The sequence below is a fragment of the Elephas maximus genome, chromosome X, assembly GCF_024166365.1.
Source record: "Elephas maximus indicus isolate mEleMax1 chromosome X, mEleMax1 primary haplotype, whole genome shotgun sequence".
Taxonomy (NCBI): domain Eukaryota; kingdom Metazoa; phylum Chordata; class Mammalia; order Proboscidea; family Elephantidae; genus Elephas; species Elephas maximus.
In genome coordinates, this window is record NC_064846.1 from 134,259,034 (window position 1) to 134,264,741 (window position 5,708).

The following is a 5,708-nucleotide window of genomic DNA, read 5'->3' on the forward strand; positions in this document are numbered from 1 at the left end:
CATGAAACCCCATCTCCTGGAAGACCCGCCCTCTCCATTCACTGTCAATTTCACACAAAGCACGGTTCTCCATTGTCCCACCCAGTATCTTTGGCATGGGCAGGTGCCTTTATCAAAGTGAGTGGACCTCTCCAGGTGGAACTTAAGGCATTAATGTCATTACATCACTCCTTTATCCATTCATTTATTCAACATTTATTGAACATCTTCTATGTAACAGACCCCACAGGGCAGAGTAGAACTGCCCCACAGGGTTTCCAAAGAGCAGCTGGTGGATTCAAACTGCCAACCTTTTGGTTAGTAGCCAGGCTCTTAACAGCTCTGCCACCAGGGCTCCAACCCCATGCTAGGTGTTGGGAATTGAAGTGTATGGAAGACTTGGTCATTGCCTCAAGGTGTTTTACTGAGGAGACAGACAGGGAAACAACCGCTGTGGGAATCCAGAGGACATAAGCCCTGTGATGGCAAGGATTCTGCCTGGCAAGGATTCTGCTGCCAGAACAGATATTTGATGCCATTCAACAGATATTTGATGACTGATTGAATGAATAGAATGAGAAACCTGCCTTAGGGGTTGTCTTTTGCTCATCCTCCAAGGTGTCCACTGCACCTGGAGTGTTCTAGCTTGTTGATATGAATGACACGTCTGTCCTTGGGTGAAGTTCAGGTGACTAACAGCATAGCACGTACTAGGCCTTGTTCAGGAAAAGCCTTTTCCAAACCCCTCACTGCAGCCTGGAGCAGTCTGATCCCCTCCCCACCCCTACCACCAGAGTGCTGGGATCCTAGGGGGTGCCTGGGAAATATTCATGGCCCTCAAGGAGGCAGTGGTATTAAAGCAAATGTTGTTATTGTTGTTAGGTGCTATCAAGTCAGCTCCAACTCATAGCGACCCTACGTACAACAGAATGAAACACTGCCTGGTCCTGAGCCATCCTCACAATCGCTGTTATGCTTGAGCTCATTGTTGCAGCCACTGTGTCAATCCATCTCGTTGAGGGTCTTCCTCTTTTTCACTGTCCCTCCACTTTACCAAGCATGATGTCCTTCTCCAGGGACTGGTCCCTCCTGATAACATGTCCAAAGTATGTGAGACGCAGTCTCAGCATCCTTGCTCCTCAGGAGCAAGTGCCATGGATAAAGGAGAAGAACAAAGAGAGGAGCAGCTTATGAGGAACGGCCACTAGGGTGACCAAACCATTGCAGTTTGCCCGGGACTGCCCCGATTTTAGCACCTAAAAAGTCCCATGTCCCAGGAAACCCCCCCAGTCTCAGGTAAACCTGGACTTTCGATTACCCTGGCTGCTGCAGAAGGGAGAGTGTGGGGTCTGGATGGACCGGAAGCGAGAGGAGGCCTGGGGGAAACAGAGCAAAAGAATAAGTGAGCAAAACAGAGTTCTACAACTATTAGTTTACACACCTGAGGTCAGGGACTGGATCTGGTTCATCTCCAGCTCACTTGTCAGGGGAGGCATGATGTTCATGGGTTCTGTCTTAGTCATCTAGTGCTGCTGCAACAGAAATACCACAGGTGGGTGGCTTTAACACAGAGAAATTAATTTTCTCACTTATTTTTTTTTAGGAGGCTAGAAGTCCGAGTTCAGGGCACCAGCTATAGGGGAAGGCTTTCTTTCTCTGTTGGCACTGGAGGAAGGTCCTTACCTCTTTGAGCTTCTGCTCCTGGGTGATCTTCATGTGGCCTGGCATCTCTCTTCCCCCATTTCTGTTTCCTTAATCTGCTCCTTCTATATTTTGTAAGAGAATGACTCAAAATACACCCTACACTACTCCTGTCTCATTAACATAAGAAAGACAGTTCATTCCCAAATGGGATTATAACCACAGGTATACCCAATGCCATCAAGTCGACCTGACTCATAGCAACCCTAAAGGACAGAGCAGAACTGCCCCATAGGATTTCTTTATGGAAGCAGACTGCCACATCTTTCTCCCGAGGAGCAGCTGGTGGGTTCCAACTGCCAACTTTTAGGTTAGCAGCTGAGCACTTAACCACTGCACCACTAGGGCTCCTGATCTACAGGCATAAAGGTTAGGATTTACAGCACATATTTTGGGGGGGGCATAATTCAATCCATAACAGGTTCAGACCCTGGAATTGGCAGATCAGGGTTTAAATCTTCTGAGGCTCAGTTTTCTCACCTTTAAAATGGGCCATTTAACAGCAGTTTCCTCATTGAGTTATTAAAAGTGCTAAACAAGATAATAAGTGGGCTCACACGGCAAGTAAATTGTAGGTATTATTGCTGTTGCCTGGCACACAGTGAGTGCTCAACCAATGTTTGACCCTTGATAGCCCCTCTTGATGGGGACAGGAAGAAGGCTTGGGGAGGTGTGATCTTTGTCCCAGGCCCACAGCCCCCTCTTGACCTCAGCTGGGGAAGACACAAGACTTCCCTTGACCCTGTTGATGCAGTTGAGGATATCTGGGGGAAGTAGGTGTTAATCCAAAAGGAGGCACATCAATAAATGGATGAATCACCCTACAACCTTTCTCTCCACTCTCTGACCTCCTCTTCTCCACTGATCTTGTTCCCTGTCATTTCTCAGCCACTCACTGCCACGATCAACCCTTACACCTTGTACTAAAAAAAAAAAAAAAAAAAAAACGCCTCCATCAGCTCAACTTCATGCATCCTTCTTTCTGACCATCGGCTCCTGACTTCCCAGTTCACTCCCTCGATACTCCTGCTCCAACCATCCTTCCACTTGCACCAGGATTTCCAACGTCATTGACCCTCCGCCTTCTCACTGTCCCTACTCTACTTGATGTCCTCTCTTCTCCTTCTTGTTGTTAGGTGGCATCAAGTCTATTCTGACTTATAGGGATCCTATGTCACGGAGTAGACCTGCCCCATAGGGTTTTCTAGGCTGTAATCCTTAGAAAGCAGATCACTAGGTATTTCTCCTACAGAGCTGCTGGGTTCAAACTGCCGACCTTCCCTTCAGCAGCAGCGTGCTTATCTGCTGTGTCACCAGGGCTCCTTTCTCCCATGAATCATTCTAATCACACCTTTGCATACACTCTCTGGCTTCACTGTACTCGCTAGACAAAACCAAAACCCTGGTTGTATTCATCTCCCAGGGCTGCTGTAACAAATGACCACAAAGTAGATGGCTTAAAACCAAGAAAAACCAAACCCACTGCCATCGAGTCAATTCCGACTCATAGTGACCCTATAGGACACAGTAGAACTGCCAAGGCTATAAAACTTTATGGAAGCATTTGAATTGCCTACCTTTTGGTTAGCAACCAAGCATTTTAACCACTGAGCCACCAGGGCTCCTTTGGCTTAAAACAATGGAAAGTTATTGTCTCACAGTTCTGGAGACTTCAAGTTCAAGTTCAGGATGTTGGTAGGACTGTACTTCCTTTGGAGCCTATAGGGGCCAGCTTCTGGCAGCCCCAGATGTTCCCTGGCTTGTGGCAGCATCACTCCATGGTCACATGGCCATCTCCCCTCTGTGTAGCCTCTCTGTGTCTCTTCTCTTTCATAAGGACAGTCAGATTGGATTAGGGCCCACCCTACTCCAGTATGACCTTGTCTTAATTTGGTTACATCTGCAAAGACCCTATTTTCAAACACAGTCAAGTTCAGAGATACCAGGGGATAGGATTTCAACATGTCTTTCTGGAGGACACAATTTAATCCAAAACACACACAGGTTAAACCCAGTTCTCCACCTACACTGGCCTGCACTCATGTGGAGAAAAACCCCCACTTTAAGTTCATGACCACTGACTCCATAATGACCACTGACTCCATATGCACCCCTAAATGCTGCCCAGCAATCATGCTGTATTTCCCCGGTCCATTCACGCTCCCACTCTCCTAGACAACAATCTCCCACCTCCTCCACTCTCCTCACACCTCCAACGCCTCCTCCTCCAGCCTCACTCTCAGTTCGTGGCCTCGCTTCCTGGTTCACCGAGCAAACTGAAGCAATGGGAAGAGGACTTCTGCAGCCTCCCACTCCCATATCTACCCACCAACAACGTCTGAAGTATCCACTCTGCTTCTCACCTGCTACTTGAGATTAAATATGCCCTGCTCCTAACCAGTAACCAGCTGAGTGTGTTAACTCATTGTTAACACAGGGACTCTTCCCCTACTCCTAGCTCAAGCCAATGCCTCGATTTTTGCAGTACAGCCCCTCTCCCCTCATCCACCCACAGACAGGACTCCAGCAATTCTCGCCTCTCTCCTGAATTGTAAGCAATTAAGTCCTTGGCTACTAACCGAAAGGTTGGTGGTTCAAGTCCACCCAGAGGCACCTTGGAAGAAAGGCCTAAAAATCTACTTCTGAGTAATCAGCCATTGAAAACCCTCTGGAGCACAGTTCTACTCTGACACACATGGGGTCCTTATGAGCTAAGTCAACTGGACAACAACCTGCATTGTGAATTAGTCCCTCATCACTAGATCATTCACATTAGCATATAAACATCTGATTTTTCCCATCATAAAAAATACCCTCTCTTGACCCCACTTCTTGTTGCAGCTGCTGCCCCATTTCTTTGCTTCCTGTTGGAGCAAAATATTTAAGAGTTGTCTCTAATTGCTGCCTACTTTTCCTCTTCTCTCCCCCTTCCACTCCCCCCCCCCACCCCCGGCCTTTTTCATTGTGAAATGTAAGGCATGTAGAAAAGGGCTTAAACATACAGCCTAGTGAGTTACTATAAGGCAGACACTTGTGTAATGACCACCCTACTCAAGAAATAGAACCTCACCAGCACCTCGGAAGGCCCCTCCACTGTATCCCTCCTCCATCACGCCCTCTTTCTCCCTACTATCCTGACTTTTATGGTAATAACTTCCTTGCTCTTCCTTATACTTTTACCACCTAAGTCGTTGTTGTTAGCTACCCTCGAGTAGGCCCTGACTCATGGTGACCCCGTGTACAATGGAAAAAAACACTGCCCAGTCCTTCGCCATCCCCATGATTAGTTGGGAATCAGACTGTTGTAATCCACAGAGTTTCCACTGGCTAATTTTCCAGATGTAGATCGCCAGGCCTTTCTTCTTAGTCTGCCTTAGTCTAGAAGCTCTGCTGTAACCTGTTCAGTATCACAGCAACACACACGTCTCCACTGACAGACAGGTGCTGGCTGCTCATGAGGTGAACTGGCCGGGAATTGAACCCGGGTCTCCCACATGGAAGATGAGAATTCTACCACTGAGACACTGTTGCCCCACTGCCTAAGTAGGCATTCCTAAACCCACTAGTTTCGCTTTGCCTGTTCTAAAATTTTATACAAATGCAATTATACAAAACTACTCTTGTGTCTGGTTTCATTTGTTCATCATCATGTTTGTGAGATTCAGCCGTGTTGCTGGCTGTGAGCTGGAGCTTATTCATTTTCATTGCTGTACAGTAGTGTTCCACTGAAGAGAATATATTAAAATTTGTCTATTCTATTGTTGATGACTATTCGCTGCTATGAGTATTCTTATATATGTACATTCATTTCTGACGGATATAAATCTTGGAGTGGAATTCCTTGTTCAGAGTGTATGCGTATCTTCGACTTTGGTTGATAATGCTAGATTATTTTCAAAAATGTTATATTTTACATTCCCACTAGCAGTGGGTGAAAGTTCCTCTTGTTCCATATCCTTGCAAAGACTTAGTATTGTCACACTTAAATTTTAGCTATTCTGGTGGGCGTGTAGTGGTATTTCCCTGTG